Below are 6,170 nucleotides of genomic sequence, written 5' to 3'. Positions count from 1 at the left end.
AAGAAGAGAGAAGGGAAAGAGAAGGGCGGGGAGGAGCAGGAAGCATCAACTCCCATATGTACCTTGACCAGGCAAGCCCAGGGTTTCAAACTGGCGACCTCAGTGTTCCAGGTCGATGCTTTATCCACTGTGCCACCACAGGCCAAATTTAATTTATCTTCTAAATAAAATTATAAAAAAATAAAAATAAAAACATGCTGACCCGCATAAGAAAATCATCCAGGGATTAGAAACCTTTCCAAGAAAATGCACTAAGTAGAAAATGTACATTTGTTTACCAAACAAGTAACCCTATTTTCAGCTATACAAAAACCAAACTTTTATAAATAATGGATTTAAAAAAATCAAGCTAAGTTTGTCTAGTTACTATTGATATATTTTTAACTCTTCAATGTGAAAAATAAAAACTTTATTTGGGAACTAAACAATAGTACGGTAAACTTCAAAGAAATTTATTTATCTATTTAGAGAGAAATATTGATTTGTTAACATTCACTGGTTAATTCTTATAAGTGCCCTAATTGGTTATTGAACCTGCAACCTTGGTATATTGGGACAATGCTCTAACCAAGTGAGCTACCCGGCCAGGGTGAAAGAAATATATTTAAAAGATAAAAACAGAAATGAAATTTGATGGTGTGACCCTAACAGCTAGCTAATCAGGAGCATGTACTGCAGTACTATACAGTACTGCACTGTGTAGTTCAGATTTTGGCAGCATTTATATTTTGAACCATCATTGTTTACAGTATAATGCTGCTCATTTTATGGCACTTGAAGCATAATTGCACTGTATCTTTCACTATGTCTCATCATTATAGGGTTTTGTTTTTTTTATTCATTTTAGAAAGGAGAGAGAATGAGAGAGAGAGAGAGAGAGAGAGAGAGAGAGAGAGAAGGGGGGAGGGAGCAGGAAGCATCAACTCCCATATGTACCTTGACCAGATAAGTGCAAGGTTTTGAACCGGCGACCTCAGCATTCCAGGTTGATGCTTTATCCACTGCGCCACCACAGGTCAGGCTCATTATAGGGTTTATAATAGTTTCTTTACTGTCATGACTTGGAAAAATAACCCACAATTAAAAACACTCTTCTAGCCTGACCAGGTGATGGCACAATGGATAGAGCATCAGACTGGGATGCAGAGGACTCAGGTTTGAAACCCTGAGGTCACTTTAGCCCAAAGGTCACTGACTTGAGCAAGGGGTCACTCACTCTGCTGTAGACCCTCAGTCAAGGCACATATGAGAAAGCAATCAATGAACAACTAAGGTGCTGCCACAAAGTATTGATGCTTCTCGTCTCTCTCCCTTCCTGTCTGTCTGTCCCTCTCTCTGTCTCTGTCACAAAAAACAAAACAAAACAGACCTAACTGGTTGGCTTAGTGGTAGAGCATCGGCCTGGTGTGTAGCAGTCCTGGGTTTGATTCCCAACCAGGGCACACAGGAGAAGTGCCCATCTACTTTTCCACCTTTCCCTCTCTCCTTTCTCTCTATCTCTTCCAAGGCTCCATTGGGGCAAAGTTGGCTTGGGTGCTGAGGATGGCTCCATGGCCTCCGCCTCAGGCACTAGAATGGCTCCAGTTGCAGTGGAGCAATGGCCCAGAGGGGCTGAGCATTGCCCCCTGGTGGGCTTGCTGGGTGGATCCCGGTCTGGTGCATGCAGGAGTCTGTCTCTCTGCCTCCCTGTTTCTCTCTTCAGAAAAATACAAAACAAAACAAAGCAAAAACACTCTTCTAAATGGATATACGTGATTCAGTTGATCATGTTTTTATGGGATGCACCATGGTGAAGGGAAACTGCTTGTGACAATAAATTTGTATATCATATTTATTTAGTTATGGAATTAGAAATAAGAATGTTCAAGATCAAGTAATACATCTGACCCTGCCAGGTAGTGCAGTTGGTTAGAGCACTGTCCTTAAGCGCAGAGGTTGCCGGTTTGATCCCTGGTCCGGGCACATACAGGAACGGATGGATGCTCCTGTCTCTCTCCCTCCCTTCCTCTCTCACTAAAATCAATAAATAATAATTTAAAACAATAATAAAAAATACATCTGGATCATTCTGAACACTACACTCAGTTGTCTTCAATTCTGCTTTTGCAACAAGGAGCACAAAAAACAAACACATATTCAAATGTTTAAAGTGAACGAATGCATACTTGCTGTTCTTGACCAATCTTTCCTAAGATACGGGAAGATCAGCTCTGTGATCTGAGTGGAGGAGTCTTCACACTGCAGGATTTATGAGGTTCCCAGGGGAGTATTTTTTACATTCTTTGGTCTCTTTTTAAGCAAAGAATATATTTTAAAAACCTAGAATGATATTATAGAAAGCAAATGTTAAGATCTCACAAATAAAAATCAAAACCTGGTGTAAGATAAAGGTGAAGAAAAGTGGACACTTAGTAAATGATGGGGAGCAACGGGCTAGAGATCTGTCCAGAACTCAGAGCAAAAGTAAATCCTTGTTTCATTCCTGACAGTAAAATAAATATGAGAGAATTAAAACTGAATGTTAGAAACAAATCTTAAAAGAAAACATGGAGTTTGGTAATAAATAAAGCCCAGGTTCTGGCCGGTTGGCTCAGCGGTAGAATGTTGGCCAGGCATGTAGAAGTCCTGGGTTCGATTCCCAGCCAGGGCACACAGGAGAAGCGCCCATCTACTTCTCCACCCTCCCCCCTCTCCTTCTCTGTCTCTCTCTATCTCTCTTCCCCTCCCACAGCAAGGTTCCATTGGAGCAAAGTTGGCCGGGGTGCTGAGGACGACTCCATAGCCTCAGCCTCAGGCGCTAGAATGGCTCCAATTGCAGCAGAGCAACGCCCCAGAGGGGCCGAGCATCGCCCCCTGGTGGGCATGCTTGTGGATCCCTGTCAGGTGCATGCGGGAGTTTATCTGTCTGTCCCCCCATTCTCACTTAGGAAAAATACAAAATACAATAAATAAATAAAGCCCAGAAATCACAAAGGAAACAACTAGTAAAAATGGTGGCATAAAAATTTAAAATTTCTGTATAACAAAAACAATCAAGTCAAGAAGCACAGAAGCTGAGTAAACTATTTTCAATACATATGAAAAGAGCTAATTTCCTTAATTTACAAAGAACTTTTATAATAATCTGTTAGTAAAATGGGCCAAGGATATGTTACACAACAAGCACATTACAGAAACACAGACAAGAAATACGTCAGATGTTCAAGCTGGATCTAAATTAATTAAAAGCAAGTTAAGACAAATAGATTCCAGCTTCATCTATCAGAATGGCAAAAATTAAAGAACTGGATGAAACACTGTCATATAACTATGATTAACAGTAATACTGATACTGATGTTTTAAAAAATCAAAGAATGAAGTATATCTTTGTAAGTGTGGGTATGTAAAGATCTCCAAGGCATGTTCTTTTTCTTTAAAATTTATTTTTTATTTTTTATTATTTTATTAACTTTATTGGGATGACATTGATTCTCAAAACCATACAAGTTTCTGGTGCACACACAACAAACCACCACCTGCCCACAGCATCGCGTACCCTCTGCCTCTAGTAACACCTCTCTCTGTCTCCATTCCCCCAGCCCTGCCTGCCTCCTCTAACCCCTACCCCCTTTCCTACTGGCCTCACCAGACTGATAGCCACCTGTCAGTCTGTTTTATGAAGACATCTTTATTTTCTTTCCTTGCTTTTTCTTTTTTTTTTCTTTTTAAAGGTTTTATTTATTGATTTTAGAGAGAGGAGAGACAGAAGGGGAAGAGGAGTGGGAAGCATCAGCTTGTAGTAGTTGCTTCTTGTATGTGCTCTGACTGGGCAAGCCCAGGGTTTTGAACTGGCTATCATTCCAGGTCAACACTGTATTCACTGCGCCACCGCAGTCAGGCTTATGTTTATTTTCTAATCAATATCTACATGTAGCTCATTCTATGCCATAATAAAAGGAGTTAAAAGTCCCATTTTTTTTTTTTAATTTTTCTGAAGCTGGAAACCGGGAGAGACAGTCAGACAGACTCCCTCATGCGCCCGACCGGGATCCACCCGGCACGCCCACCAGGGGGCGATGCGACCAGAGCCACTCCAGCGCCTGGGGCAGAGGCCAAGGAGCCATCCCCAGCGCCCGGGCCATCTTTGCTCCAATGGAGCCTCGGCTGCAGGAGGGGAAGAGAGAGACAGAGAGGAAGGAGAGGGGGAGGGGTGGAGAAGCAGATGGGCGCTTCTCTTGTGTGCCCTGGCCGGGAATTGAACCCGGGACTTCTGCACGCCAGGCCGACACTTTACCACTGAGCCAACCGGCAAGGGCCTAAAAGTCCCATTTTTAAGATTTGAGACTTGCTTGGCCACAAAGAAGAATGAAATCTTACCACTTGTGACAACATAGATGAACCGAGAAGTGATTTTGCTAGTAAGATAAGTCAGAGAAAGACAAACACCATGATTTCACTCAGATGTGGAATCTAAAGAACAAAATAAATGGACAAACAAAATAGAAACAGACCTATGGATACTGACAACAGACTGAGGGTTGTCAGAGGGGAGGAAGTTTGGGGAACTGGGTGAAAAGGTGAAGGAATTGAGAAGCTACAACGCAGTCACAGGGATGTAAAGTACAGTATAGGAAACATAGTCAATAATATTTTAAGAACTATGTATGGTGCCAGGTGGATACTGGAAATATTGGGGGTGGTGATCACTTTGTAAAGTGTGTGACTGTCTAACTACTATACTGTACACTGACACTAATACAAAATAATATTAAATGTAAACTGTAATTGAAAAATAAAATTTAAAAAAAGAAAAAAAAGATTTAAGACTTGCATTTGGGGCCCTGGCCGGTTGGCTCAGTGGTAGAGCGTCGGCCTGGTGTGCGGGAGTCCCGGGTTCGATTCCTGGCCAGGGCACACAGGAGAAGCGCCTATCTGCTTCTCCACCCCTCCCCCTCTCCTTCCTCTCTGTCTCTCTCTTCCCCTCCTGCAGCCGAGGCTCCATTGGAGCAAGGATGGCCCGGGCGCTGGGGATGGCTCCATGGCCTCTGCCCCAGGCACTAGAGTGGCTCTGGTGGGTCGCAGAGCGAAGCCCCCTGGTGGGCGTGCCGGGTGGATCCCGGTCAGGCGCATGCGGGAGTCTGTCTGTCTCTCCCCGTTTCCAGCTTCAGAAAAATACAAAAAGAAAAAATAAAAAAAATAAATAAAAATGACAATTAAAAAAAAAAAAAAGACTTGCATTTGGTCCTTTGGTAGGCTGATTAATTACCACCCACCCCGAAGTATGGCCACATTGTGATTCCAAGAATCTGTGAATCCCAGGCCCAGTGAACAGAACTTGTTACTTTATATAACAGAAGGGACTTTGCAGAATGATGTTGGATGAATAATAGCAAGGTAGGATTATCCTGAAGTACTCTGGATTATTCTCCTAGGTCTGAATTAATCACAAACACCTTTCTTTATAAGAGGGCCACAGGAGGAGTCAGAAGATGGCCCTGTGAGGAGGGGTGCTGGTCTGAGAGAAATGCTTCACTGCTGGCTCTGGGACAGAGGAAGGGGTGACAGGCCAGAGACAGGCTTTTCTGTCAGTTAGAAAAGGTGAGGAAATGAACTTTCCCCTGAAGCCTTCGGAAGGAACCAGACCTGCTGGTATTTAGCTCCATGAGACTCATGTCAGACTTTTGACCTCCAGTACAGTAAGACATAAACTTGTATTGTTTTAAACCAGAGTTTGTGGTAATTTTTTTATAACAGTGATAGGAAACTAATACAGTTTACATTAAAAACATCAAGAATCAAAGTAAGATGAAAAGCAGGCTATTAAAATGTAAATGAAATGCACTATTATAAATTTCAAGAAGTCAAAGAGGGTGAGTTCAAATGCTTTGGGCAAGTAACTTCATGCTTCCAGATACTGGCATCTGCACCGCATCCAGGAAGATGCCCAATGCTGGGAGCTGGTGGAGTGGTTTGCTTTGGGAAAACTAGCAGGTCCAAATAGCAGACTCTCATTACCCTGTTGGATGGAGACATAGAAAAAAACCCCACAAAAAACAAGAAGGCTGGCCTTTGTGCAGAGGCATGGTGGAGCATGGCAGGAGACTGAGGAAGCAGGGTGGGAGGGGAAGACTTAGTGAGGGCAAGGGGTGACAAAAAGTGGCAGGGATCTGGCAAGGCCAGGATATTAATT

Source organism: Saccopteryx bilineata, chromosome 2, assembly GCF_036850765.1.
Source record: "Saccopteryx bilineata isolate mSacBil1 chromosome 2, mSacBil1_pri_phased_curated, whole genome shotgun sequence".
Classification (NCBI taxonomy): domain Eukaryota; kingdom Metazoa; phylum Chordata; class Mammalia; order Chiroptera; family Emballonuridae; genus Saccopteryx; species Saccopteryx bilineata.
This window is presented reverse-complemented; position numbering follows the sequence as displayed.